The sequence below is a fragment of the Melanerpes formicivorus genome, unplaced genomic scaffold, assembly GCF_026170545.1.
Source record: "Melanerpes formicivorus ecotype bairdi unplaced genomic scaffold, bMelFor1.0.p_v2 SCAF_12, whole genome shotgun sequence".
Lineage (NCBI taxonomy): Eukaryota > Metazoa > Chordata > Aves > Piciformes > Picidae > Melanerpes > Melanerpes formicivorus.
Window position 1 is genome coordinate 3759023 of NW_027142364.1, and position 13871 is coordinate 3772893.

At 42.5% G+C, this 13871-nt stretch overlaps 1 protein-coding gene across 1 annotated transcript in view; it reads left to right on the forward strand.

Moving 5' to 3' along the window:
* Positions 1-13871, forward strand: part of FNDC3B (fibronectin type III domain containing 3B) — a 237014-nt gene that overhangs the window by 55032 nt on the left and 168111 nt on the right. The gene's annotated exons all lie outside the window — the stretch shown is intronic.

Sequence of the window (13871 nt, forward strand, 5' to 3'; positions counted from 1 at the left end):
TATATAGGCATACTTTCTTATAACCAAATAGTAAAAGTAAATGAGAGATCCTAAGCTAGATGGAAAACCAGTAACAAATTAAGTGGATATCTGTGGAAAACCAATTTTTTTTCTTAGGCATCATGAGGGCTGGAAAATGAATAGAGAAGTAGACACTGCAGAGTGCTTGGAGAAGTCAGATTGGGTTTGAGGAGCATTTAAAATTGGTTCTTTAGAAGCAGAGCTAGTTAATTATGTAGTATTGAATAAAAAAGCCTTTTGATTGCTGCTTTACCTCTTGATAAAACTGTGCAAATATGATAAACAGTGCTGGTGTTTTTTTATGAGAGAGAGCCCACACAGAAATCTTTTAACAGGTCTGAAGGGAGAAGCAACAAAAGACCTTTCAAATAGTGTATTAACTACTGAGATGAGGGTTTCTCGCTAGTGGCAAATACAGCTTTGAAGTGAAGCAGATATTCCCTAGGTAGAAGGCTGTCTACAGTCAATACAAGGCAGGTTAAATCCAAATTTAAGGGGAAGTGACTTTGCATAGCTGTACTGCCAATGCTCTTCTCAGTGGCCTTACTTGAGTTCATGCTATTACCTTATCTTTCTGAGGAGGGGGGTAGGTGGTGTTGCCTCCCTCATCCTTTCCCCATCTTGTACCACTAAGCAGCAATCTCAGTGGGCTATTTAAAAGCCTTTCCTAAAGAAGTAATAGTAATGGGGGGGAAGGGTTTGGGGGGTGTGAAGCTCAGTTGGATAATGGTACAACTAGTGAACTGCCACTGGATTTTGACTAGGTTTCAACTCTGTTCAGGAAAGACTGTTTCTTAACCTGCATCAAATACTCAAATGATACTGCTTGAGGGGAACTATGCTTTTGGTTAAAATTTGGGCTTAGAAAGGACCCCTGCAGGTCGCCTCATCCAACCTGCTGACAACAGGGTTAAGTGTCAGAAGTGAATCAGGTTGTCCACCACCTCTAGAGCTGTGACGCACTGTGAGGATGGAGAGTGCTGTCTGGACAGACTGCTCTGGTTCTGCATCACTCCCAGAGGGAAGAGTCTGTCCTTTGAAATATTTGCAACTTTCTATTTTGCAGTCTCTTTGCCTCTTTTCTGTGGGCTGCCATCTAAACTGTGGAGGAGTTGGTGGTGGTGGTTGCTTGAAATTTCATCCCCATGGAAATGAGGAATTAATAGTTGTTTGAGATAGACATTACAGAAGCTTCCCTGAACACCATCCAGGATTAGTCAGTCTTGATGAGCAGTAATAGCAGCAATTTCAAACTGCTTGTTAAGATTTATAGCCAGCATGCTGTGTGATAAGAAATTGGTCCACGTGGCAGTTAACAGAGGACTAAAGCTGGCTTCTTCTTTTGTTTGATACGAGTGCTTTGTATTGGTTAATACATAAAAAACAACTTTCCATGCAAATACAATTATGACACCATTTATTTTTGTATGGTTATTTTTCCCCATGCTCAAAGCGTTGTCCGGACTGCGGGTTTAAAGGAATGCAACTTGAAGCTTCTGGGTTCTGTATCCCCAGTAATTTAATGTGTTTATACCAGTGGGGTTTGTTTGGTAGTCGTCAGCAATCTTTCCTAAAGTTGTTTTAGTATTGGTAGCATGAGAATGTTTCCTTTCTTTTGGGAGAGCTGCGGTGTTGACCGCCACAGCTCACACGTTTATTTGTATACACTCTTCGGGTTTAGTCTGAAAAATCTGATACTCTTCTCATGCTAAAGGCTCAACTCCTACTTTATTGTGGATATTTGTATAGCTGAAATAAGGACATGCTTGAAAGATAGCAGAGCACCTGACCCTATTGTTGTTCCTTGGGGTTTTTTTTGGTGTTTGTTTTTTCTTCTTGTTCTTTTGCTACAGCTGAATTCACAGTGCAATTGTGGAACTGAAATAATGTTAATAGTGAGCTATTGTGGAAGAAACTGTAATCAGCCAGCAAACATACTAAGATTAGGATTCCTGACAGTTCTGTTTGTCCTGTACTCTGAGGTTATTGTTAAAAACAGGCTCATTTTGTGTGCAGTGGTTTGGGGAATTATACACCCTCTTGCTCCACAAAACCTCTGATGTCTCCCCCCCCATTGCTATGATAGAGTATTTTGTATGTTTAAAGGTTAATGTATTCCCTATATGTGGGACAGCACTTGGACAATAATGATGCATTTTCCTTTGCTCCCACATCTGCACTATGATTAGCAGGACATGGTATAATTTTAGCACTGTGCTAAGGCAGCATCTCCTTTTGGGCAGTGCCTGTGAACTGGTAGCTCCCTGTGGAACGGACAACGCTCACATTTCCTTTACTGCCACACATTCAGTGTTACAACATCAGATGTGCTTGTTAATAGGATCCTTTCCTACTCACAATGGACAACTTGATTATAAACTGTGTGATTCTCCTGAGTTCAGAGAGTGCTTGCTGAACTTTGAGGCTGGCCACCTGGTCTGCATTATGAAGTGGAAACATAAAGCACATCCCTTATTTGTGTGCCGCTGCATGACCAATCTTTGTTCCTTGAAGCCATGTATGTATTAATGACAAAGTGTTCATACACTTCCTCTGAAATCAGGGCATCCCTGGGGAGCAGGGGAGGAAAACCCTGCTTGTGCTGTGCAGCCAATCACCAGGGCTGGGTTTTGGGCTCTTAACTGCAAAACTGTACCTCTGTGGGTGGTTAAAGAGAGACTGATTTAGAGTCTTAATTCAGTGTTTTGGAGAGATGAAATGGCTGTATGTGCTGTATCATCATTATTTTAAAAGCTGCTCTTTTTATGTAGCTTTGGCAGATAATAAATACTTCATAAATACGTCAATACTTGAAATACTTCATTTCCTTTTTGCATTTTTCCACTTAATTTTTCACAAATGCAGGACTAGGCTGTTGCTGGCTCTGCAAGGAAAGGACAAGGGCAAGGCATATCCTCACCCATTTCTTTGCTCAGCTGTAACTGTAGACCTTGTGTTCCCTTTACAGGAAAGATTACTTCTAGCTAGTGCTTTAGGGTAACCACACGAAATGAAAGACAGAAGAGAGGGAGAATGTGGATCTGATCATCTGCAAGATGGAATCAGGAGAGCCTCCTATATTTGAAAAGAAAATTACCTTGCTTTCTGAATTTCACAATAAAGAGATTCTGTGTGTATTTGATGTGTTTAGGAAATACCCCTTTCCCAAGTGGCTGACTGAAGGCTGGTGTTTAGAGTCAATATCTTACGGTCTTTGGTAGGAAATTCTATTGCTGCACATGAATCATGTCATATATTGAATTACTTCAAAGTACAGCAGTTTGTGTATAGTTTGGGGCAGTGAAGCTGTACCTAAGAATGCAATCAGTGCTCTTCCATCCTGAGAGGCAATAATGCCAAGCTGCCATGCATGCTGTGTTATGAACAATATGGACAAAATGATTATTCTGGTGCCACTTGAACTCACTTGTCACCCACACGTTGAAAATAGATATGCACAAGACCTTGATGCAGGCTGTGTAACACTTCTATGCATTGATCACAGAGAATTGCTCAATTACTGCTAAATGTACTTTTTGTTGCCATCCATCTAAATGGCAGCTCAAGCTGCCACAAGCAAGCCAGGCTGAGTTTTCTGTTCTGTAATTTTCTGTACATTATGTGTAGCGTGTGAAAAGCCTGCTCAAAGGCAGAAGAACAAACAGGTAGCAGGAGAGCTCCTGGTGTGATAAAAATGGAAATTCCTGGTGTATTCTGTCTATCTCTTGTCTTTGAAAGTACCCTCTTGAAACTTCTCTCTTGTCTTTGTTCAGTAACACAGCACTAAGTTTGCAGGAGTGAAGCATAAAGTTTATGTGCAACGAAAACCAATAAGCTAGCAAAAAACACCCCTAAGCTTGAATTCTAGCACTGCATCAGTGAGCAAAGCTCTGCATTAGATGGGCTTCTGTGTTGTGTTGTTTGCAAGGACAAGGAGGCCAGTGGTATCCTGGGATGTGTTAAGAAGAGTGTGGCCAGCAGGTTAAGCAGGTTCTCCTCCCTATGTACTCAGCGTTGGTGAGATCACGACTGGTGTATTGTGTCCAGTTCTGGGCTTCCCAGTTCAGGAGGGACAGAGTTAAATATACTCCAATGGAGGGCTATGAGGATGAATAAGGGACTAGAACATCTGTCTTATGAGGAAAGGCTGAAAGACCTGGGGCTGTTTAGTCTGGAAAAGAGAAGACTGAGAGGAGATCTTATTAGTGTTTATAATGCCCAGAGAGGCTGTGGAGTCTCCTTCTCTATAGACTTTCAAGACCCGTCTGGATGTGTTCCTGTGTGCCCTGCCCTAGGTGATCCTGCTTTGGCAGCAGGGCTGGACTTGATCTCCAGAGGTCCCTTCAAACCCCTAGCATTCTGTGAGTCTAAAATACAGATGTGCAATTGCATGGGAGGTGTGGGGTGTGACTATGTGTTTAGTAGAAAAAGAGCTAAATTTCCTTTGGATGGTTGAATTTTGAGATGAAAACAGGGTAATAAACATCCATCCAATAGTGCTGTTTGTTTCAAGGGATATTTTGAAGTGTTTTGTGGTTGACTCTGAACTCAAAGCACTGCAGGGCCTTTGCTTGTGCTTATCTTGTAAAACAATGTGAGAACTAAATTTCAGTGCTGCTTTTTCTGTGGCTCTAAAAGCAACTAACTCAAGAGAAAGGCCAGAAGTATGCTAAAAATCTAGAAGTGGTTTATGAAATGAAAGATTTCCCGGAATTATTATTCCATTAATTTGGTGGGTGGGTGTGGTTTGGTGTGGTAATGCAAAGGAATGGATAATATTAAAGGCTGAATAGCTGTAGGTTTATGTAGAAAGAGCTAATGAAATAAGGCTGTTCAGTCTGGTCTCAGCAAAGCAAAAAAGTCTTTATTCTCCCTTAGTATAAGGCTGGAAATGAGGAAGTGAGTCAGTTTCTTCTAGGGAAGGAATGAGTTTAAAATAGATAGGATTTGGTGTAAGCAAAGAAGTGATAACTCTCACGTGTGGCTGGGTGGGGATGGAGGTGATGAGAGTGAAGCAATGAAGGGCACACCTGAGGAAACAGGGTGGTGAGTGCAGGATCAAAGATTGGGGATGAAAGGAGCCTAAGGAAATAGACCAAAAGAATGCAGGTTCAGGTAGCTGGCTGTTGTGGTAATGCTGCAGGTGTACCTGTTGCATCAGCTGCTGAGAAGCATCTCTGTCCTTCCTTCTGTAGGTGCAGAGGCTGATGAGACATTTCTCATCCATGCACCTGGGTTGTTTTCAGCCTGAGATGAAATAGTGGCAGCACCCAAAATCATGTCATTTTGGAGAGGTTTCCAGAAGGCTAGAAGAAGTACTCTTTAATCAAAGGCAACTTGTGGAACATGTTGTCCAGAGAGGTGTGGTAGAAGACCTGTCCCTGAAAATGTTTCAGGTCTTGTTGTTTGGGGCTCTGAGCAACCTGATCTAGTTAAAGTTGTCCTTGCTCACTGCAGGAAAGTTGGGCTAGATAACCTTTACAGGTCTTTTCCAACCCAAAACATTAAGTGTTTCTATGAAATCTTAGGGGGGAAGGTGCCTTGGGCACTTCAGGGCAACCACTGCCTGGGCACCAATGAGAGCCAGGAGTGGCTGGGGGACCAGGCTGATGCAGCAGCACACGGGGAGGCCCGACATCTGCTTTTCTATCTATGATTAGCTGCTGAATTCTCAGAATAAGGCCTTCAGTTAAGTTTAAAGAAACTAGTTTAGGACTGTTTTCAAAATATGCTGCAAAGCAGTGCATTGATCAGAACAGCAAGTCTGCAAAGTGGAAAGAATCAATGCTCACTTTGGCGTGTCTTCCTTCTGTCTGGTGCTCACTGGGTATCTGCATGAGGTCAAACACTCTCCTGGGACACAAAAGGGCTCCTGAGGGCACATCTGTCAGGATGCATGGGAGTGGGTTGGGGTGGACATGTCTTGGCTATGTCAGGGAAGGGAGAGGTGAAATGCAGAATGAGCTTTGAGCTTGTTACTGCTTGTTTCTTCAATGTGTTCCAGCTCTATGCACCTAAGTGCTGGTGTGCAGCCTGGTCACACAATATGAAGATGTGAAGTATGGAAAGCTTTGTAGGAAATACATTTTCAGTTCAGATTGTTTTGGTCGCCAGGGTTTGGAGCAAAACAGTCTGTGTGTGGTGGTGCTTTGAAATACATCTCTTTTGGTATTAAATAGCTTCTGTTTACCTTTTATTCATTAAATTTTGGCTCACTTTTTCTCTTTTACAGTAAGGGCCTTTGGCACCCTGGTATGTTTCCAAACAAAATGCTTACTGCTCCTTTACATTGTCATACTTGACTCCATTTCAGCTTGGGTGTTCAGATTTAATACTTGATAGAACAGCCAAGCTTTCAATGTCCATTGACCCCCTTTGTATAGCAACACATCTCTGTGACCTTTTGATCTCTTGAAATTCCATTCTGCTAATGGACAAACGAGGGAGCAGCTGCACAGGCATCCCCCACAACGAAACTTCTGCGGAGGGCTATAATCAGGAAGAATCACAGACTTGTTTTTAATTGATCTGATCAGCCTTTGCTTTATTGGCCAGAATGCTTCTTTCTGCCATCGGCAGAGTCACTGTCATCCTCTAGAGGCATTGTCATCATCTAGGCAAACTCTGCTCAGTAGCACTGGCATGTCCCTAGACCTGGGCTCACCTCTCTCCCACCTTGTGGGATATTATCCATGGTTTTTCAAAGGTACAGTTACAAACCACCCATTCTCAATACCTACGCTTTCTGCTTATTTTCTCATTGCTGCCCCATTATTAACCAGAAAATACCAGCATTTTCAGCAGCGCCCTTCATCCTCTGTGTTATTTTTAGTGGCTACCTGTGTAGCAGACCTTTGGTCTTTTCTGTTGGAAAAGTAGTAGAAAAGTTAGAAAAGTAGTTAGAAAGGGAGATTGTAGCCAGGAGGGGGTTGGTCTCTTCTCCCAGGCAACCAGCACCAGAACAAGAGGACACAGTCTCAAGCTGCACCAGGGAAAGTTTAGGCTTGGGGAGAGGAGAAAGTTCTTCACAGAAAGAGTTGTTGGCCAGTGGAATGTGCTGCCCAGGGAGGTGGTGGAGTCACTGTCCCTGGAGGTGTTCAAGAGGAGATTGGATGTGGCACTCAAAGCCCTGGTTTAGTTAGTCATGAGGTGCTGGGTGATAGGTTGGACTTGATGATCTCTGAGGTCCTTTCCAACCTTATTGATTTTATGATTCTAAGAAAAGTGGAAGGGTAGTCTTAGAAAACTAAAGTTCTGGTTGTTCATCATGTCATTCCATGCATGTGAAATAAATTAATGTTTCCATACCTTTGGGAAACTTGTTTTGCAATCTTCTAGAAGACGGAGAAAAAGGTATTCTGGCTCTGAGAAGATTTCCCCCTTGGTGTTGTGAGACAGATCATGGCACCATTGTCTTTCATCTCATAGGTTTTGTTTTTAGCACGCTACAATGAAGTATAGGAAGCCATGTAAGAAGCCAAAAGTAAACATGAGGGTGCTTTGTTTACTGTGTGAATAATTGGAGTGTCTCTGTTTTGCATCTGATAATGCTAAGAATAGTCATGGACACTTTTTTTTTTCCCCTGGCATGTGTGGGGTTTAAATCTTGAATAAGATGCACCTGCCCTAGTAGACTGTCTGTGTAGAATATCCAGTCCTTTCAGACCATTTTGATTAAAATGCAGGGAATTGGTAGCTATCATTTAGTGTAACTTCCCTGATATAAGACAAAAGTAGAGACTTGACGCACCACTGAGTTGTAATTTGGATTAATCACAGAAGGTGACCTCAAGGTCACACACTGGAAGGGACCTCAAAAGATCATAGAATCATGGAATCAATAAGGTTGGAAAAGACCTCAAAGATCATCAAGTCCAACCTGTCACCCAACACCTCATGACTAACTAAACCATGGCTTCAAGTGCCACATCCAATCCCTTATTGAACACCTCCAGGGAAGGTGACTCCCACCTCCCTGGGCAGCCTGTTCCAAGTTGTTTCAAATCCTAAACATTGAAAGTTTTACAGAACACACTGTGGGGAGTGAAAGACTTCTGAAATTGGAAATATTTCTGAAACACTGGAACAGGCTGCTCAGGGGGTGTGTGGATTCTCCTTTTCTAGAGCTATTCAAAAACCTGCCTGGATGTGTTCCTGTGTGATCTACTCTAGGTGATCCTTCTCTGGCAGAGAGGTTGGGCTTAGATGATTTTTTGAGGTTCTTTCCAACCCCTAATGTTTTGTTCTTCTGTGAAATGTGAACATTAAGAATTCCATCAAAGCCTTGCTAAGAATCTTCATGCACATAGGCTCAGAGGGCTGGCTGCAATCTTTCCCACCCCTGTAGCTCCTTCTCAGGGATAGCAGGGCTGTGTTGCCAGCACTGCCGCACGCTTCTGCTCCAGCCAGCCTTGGATGTGACCTGGCAGCCAGTGCCGTGTCCTGCTGACGTGGCCTCCCGGCAGAGAAGCAAGGGGCAGGGGCTGAATCATCAGCAGGAGGAAAAATAAATTGAGACTTCAGCTATTCCAGTTTGCAAGTATATAAAAAGTGTCCTGCTTCACAGCAGAATAACACCTAAATGTGCAGAGAGGCAGCAGTTCATGTAGTTTGTCTTCTGTTAAAACATCGATTTTTGGGGGCATTTTTTTTTTTCTGAATACCTAAGAATCTGCCGCTGGGAAGTGCATTTATCTCTAGAATTAGGGCAGCAGACTTTAAAGACAAATGTTGGAGCATATGGTCTGGGCTATAATTTCAAACTTCTTTTGGTTTTGTAAACAGACAGGATGTGTTTGGGGTTTATGTCTGTCCTTATTTTACTTGTCTGTGTGTGTATGTATATATCTATCTATATCTGAATGGATCCGTAAGTGTGGCACAACTAGAGTGAAGGGCTCTTACTTGGAAAGGCAGTGTCTCATACCAGCATGCTATCAGTTGTTAAATGTCTCCCAATATCTATGGATTTCTCCTCAAACCCCAGACGACTAATGTGAGTGTAGCAGTGTCTGCAGGAACACTTGTGTTGTCAGTGTGGGTCCTGCACAAGTGCGAATAACCCTCCAAGTGGGGACCCAGTACATTCCAAATCCAGGACCCACATCCTTTACCCAGCTCTCAATAACAGACATTGCAAACACATTATTCAGTGTTTTTAGTCTTTCTAAAGTGTATTAATGCAGCTATAGTTCTAAGTTATTGAAGTTAGTCAGCTTTCTTTAGCTGAAACACTTTCATTTGTTGGCCAGAAGAGTCAAGAAATCAGCCTGACTAAAATCTATTTCTCTTCTTCACAATCCAGTGTTTGGTTTCCTATACCTTTTATTACTCTTTTTTTTTTTTGGGGGGTGGGTGGGGGTGGGTGGGTGTTTGTTTTATTTGTTTTTGGTTTTGTGTCTTCATGTCCTTTTTGTCCATGCAGTAAAACTCTCCATGGTGCAATGTGATTTGCAGTGTTAAAGAAAGGTCAGCGTTTACAAAATAAAGCTACCGTGAGCTTTACAAACAGAAATAGCTTTGTTTGATTTCATTGGGAATGTCTTATCCAGTTTGAGTCTCCTGGAGAGGAAAAAAGTGCAAGGAAGTAGGGAGTAGGACACCAGGAAGGATGACAAATGTACAGGTGTCCTGGCTTTATTATCATGCAGAATTTATCTCCCATACCAGGTCTGACAAGTCTTTGTGTTTGCTGTGACATGCAGTGGGACGTTCCTCTTAAGAGGATGCAAAGTGAATTCTGGTAATTGAACTCCTGCTTGTTTCTCTCTCTAAAACCAGAAGTATCTGGCATGGCAATTGGTATTAGCAGTGATTTAAAGTGATTTATTACCCAAACAAGGAGCAATTATCCCCTCCCTGTCAGTTCTGCCACAGGCTCCTTCTCCAAAGCTTGTGCATGGTGTTGCTGGCAGTCCACATGGACAGACTTAATACCTTCAGATCACTTGGAGGAAGGAACTCAAGCTGGAGCAGCATAAATTTGTTGGTTTAACCTCTTCAGTTTCCAGTAGAAAGGAGACATTATCTCTCTCTGTTTTCCAGTGGGGGAAGAAAACCAATCCAAACGTTATCTCTGTTCAGTTGTGTTTTTTCTCATATTTTTGTGGGTTTTTTTTCATAGTCTTCCTGCCTTGTAAGAACTGAAGGTGAGTATTTCACAGATAAATTCCTCAAACACAAGTGTCTGAGTCTGGGAAGCCATCATGCTGCACAAAACTGCTGTTCTCCTGCCGTATATTAGCATATCAAGAACGGTTTCCTTGCAGGAAAGAAATATTATATTCTCCACCAAACCAGTTCTGCTATTTTAATAACTCTTCTTAATTTTGTATGCTCCACTGGGACTGACTGGAATTGGCATGGTGAATATTTTGATGATATTTATAAAAAGGCAAAGGCATGCATTTCCTTCTATGTAGCCAGGCCATTAACCCAGGAAAACAGACATGAAGCAGCAGACTCTAAAGTTGAATTGTCCCTTTGAGGGATGAAGGGGGAGATGGAAAGAAGCTTGGGAGCAATTTCCAAATACCTGTACCTGGAACTTTACTTAGGGAACTGCAGATGAAATTCCCTCCCTGAGGGTGGCTGAGGATCTGTTCACCTCTGTGACAGCAAGGCAGATTGCCAGTCAATTAATTGTGAAACTAAGGTAGGAGATGTGGCTTCAGGATATGGGTGAAGCACATTGTCACTTATCATTACAAGGCATTTATCATTATGTTTGTTGTTTCTAATTTTACAACAAAGCTGGGCTTGGATAGGTAATAATAATTCACTTGAAATGTCTTGATGGTAAAGAACACCCAATGAGGACAGGCAGCCTTAACTGGTGAGGTGAAACTGGTTTCTGGAGTGGGAGGATGGATATGCAGAAATCAGCTACGCTGAATATTTCTTTCTGCCTGTCTTGGACTGTAGGTGAGTGGTGACACAGAGGTGTGGTGCTGAGGGACATGGTTTATCCCCAGACTTGGTAGAGTGAGGGTAATGGTTGGTCTCGATGATCTTTTAGTCTGGAGAAGACTGAGAGGACAAATACCTGAAGGGAGAGTGGCAAGAAGAAAGGACCAGCCTCTTTTCAGTGGTGTCCTGTGATAGGATGAGAGGCAATGGATACAAACTGGAGCACAGGAAATTCCACCTCACTGTGAGGAAAAATTTCTTCACTGTAAGGGTGCTAAACACTGAAAGAGGCTGCCCAGAGAGGCTGTGGAGCTTCTTTCTCTGGGAACTTTCAAGACCTGTCTGGACATTCTAGGTGATTCTGCTGTGGAGGATGGTTGGACTTGATCTCTGGAGGTTTCTTCCAGCTCCTACCATTCTATGGTTCTATGGATTGTTGGTTTTGCTGGCTAAATTGTATTAATTTCCACCATTTAAAAATTAAAATTAATCTTTAGTGGCTGATGCTAGCTGTGTCTGAATCAGCTGCTGATTTTGCTCTTGTCAGATTACTTGGGCTGGGCAGCTTTCACTCTCTGGAAGTCTAACCCCTTCTATATTTAGATATGGTACGTGTGATCGTATCCTTATGGGTCTGGTTTGTTCCTTCTGCACCAGTGTGGCCTTGTAGTCACTGCAGTATGGTGGGTTCTGTCTCTGACATCAACAATCACTGTATTTATCATGACTATTTCCATGAGCACAGGTCTGAAGAGCACACATTATTAACAGAAAGAAATTGCTGAGTCAGCCGTGCAATGGAAACATCACTGCCTTCAAAACAAAAAGGAAAGAGAAAAGCCCACTCAACCACATCTGGTTTGAAATTGCATAACTCTGGGCAGCCCCACAAACTGCAGACTGCTAACCAGGAATGTCAGTAACAGCTATCTAAAAATGCAAATCTGAATTTGCATTCTGCAATAGTTAAGGCAAATGTAATCAAAATAAGTGAACCTGCACCACAACACTTTATTTTGTTTCTTTCTTTAAAAGTTAGAAAGCATCAAATACCACTTAAAAATCCAGATACTGCTGGGGGGGTTGATATTCCTGCCCCCTTTCCCCCCCCAGTGTTCAGCACATACCCAAATTATTTGTTGTAATTTGTGCAATTAATTTTTTCCCCCCATTAATATACCCCCTGTGTGTTGTAACATAAAGCTGCAGGGGTCTGCAAGCGCTTTCTCTATAAGCTGTGTTTGATTCTTGCTTGCAGCCTCCTGATTATATTATTAAACAGTTTTGGGGGTGTGGTGGTGGTTGTTTTTTCTTGCTGCCTTGTTTCATGAGCTTATCCCTCTCATTTGTTGAAGGTGGGATGAAGGAACAGCTGAGCCTTCAGAGGCAGTGCCACCTTCTCTGGATTGCTGTTAATTCTCTGACAATATCCTCTATAGGAAGTTTTAAAAATCATTTAGTAGCACAGAAACATGTTCATAGAATCACAGAACTGTTTGGGTTGGAAGGCACCTTAATGATCATTTAGTTCCAACCGCCCTGCCATGGGCAGGGACATCTCCTACCAGACCAAGCTGCTCAAAGCCTCATCCAGCCTGGATTTACATACTCACAGGGCTGGAACCTCCACAGCTAACTCTGTGTGTGTATGTGAGGTACTGCACGTTATTCATCAGTGAGCTTTATTTTGTCTTCTGTCAAGTGGAAGACTTGTGCCCTGCAGGTCTGGAAGAAGTTGGAAGGTCAGTCTGGATGGGGCTTCAAGCAACCTGGTCTATGGAAAACGTTCCCTGCTCATGGTAGGAAAGTTGGAATGAAGTGGTCTTTAAGGTCCCTTCCAACCCCAACCATTCTTTGATTCTGTGAAGGAAGCAGAATAATCTGTGCAGAAATCTTGACACAGGGCTTTGTCAGCAAACTGTATTGTTATATTTTGGGAAGGCTTCACTATTGGCACTACAGGCCAAGCTGGAGTCTTCATTTTAATTTAACTCAAAATGCTTCTGATTTTGTTTTCAAGCAAAGTTGCATAATGAGTTGTGTGGCCTACAACTGCTCATGTCCTCTTTATCCAAACTTCACTTTCTAAGTGGTGTTCATGTTAAGCAAGGATGTTGTGTGGTATCTATAAAAATCTGTCCTAGGATTCCTAGAAACATGGATGGTTTTGATTACTGAGCCTGCTGCTGCTGAGGGTCAGTCTCTTCCAATACCATCTTGGCTGCCTTGCTGCAGCTGACCTCGGCATAGCTATGAAATGCTATTTATATCACAGCAGACGATGTTATCTCATCATAACATTTTTGGATATTTCAAGCTGAATTGTTTTGAATGTTGGAACTGTGCCTGGAGAGGGGACCAAAACACAATAGCCATCATTCTCAATTGTGTGAGCCAGAGCCTTTGACGGGGCTATGGCGAGCAGGGTGGGAGTGAGAAGAGGGCAAGGTCCCCCTCAGTCCAGTCCCCAGCACCTGTTGCCTTGAGGCTTCAATTAACTCAAACATGTTTAATTTCTAAACCAAGTAATTCTGCAGGAGTGTGTATGTATGTATATGTGTTTCTGTATGATTTACTCTAGGTGATCCTGCTCTAGCAGAGAGGATCCATCTCCAACCCCTACTATTCTGTGATGCTATGATCACTGCTTCTGTAGCAAAACCCTGGCTTCCAAACTCCTCCTCTGTGTCCTGAAAATAGCAGGGGAACATTTTGCAGAGAAATTTTGTTACAGCCTTTGCAGATATTGTGGAAATAGGTTTTTCTGTGTGTGTGTGTGTAGATATACACACACACACATACATATACACACACCTGACATAGGTGCATATATTCAAATATATAAAATACATGCAAATGTAAACACATATATTTGTGTTTATCATAAAATCAACCAACTTGGAAGAGACCTCAGAGATCATCAAGTCCAACGTATTACCTAA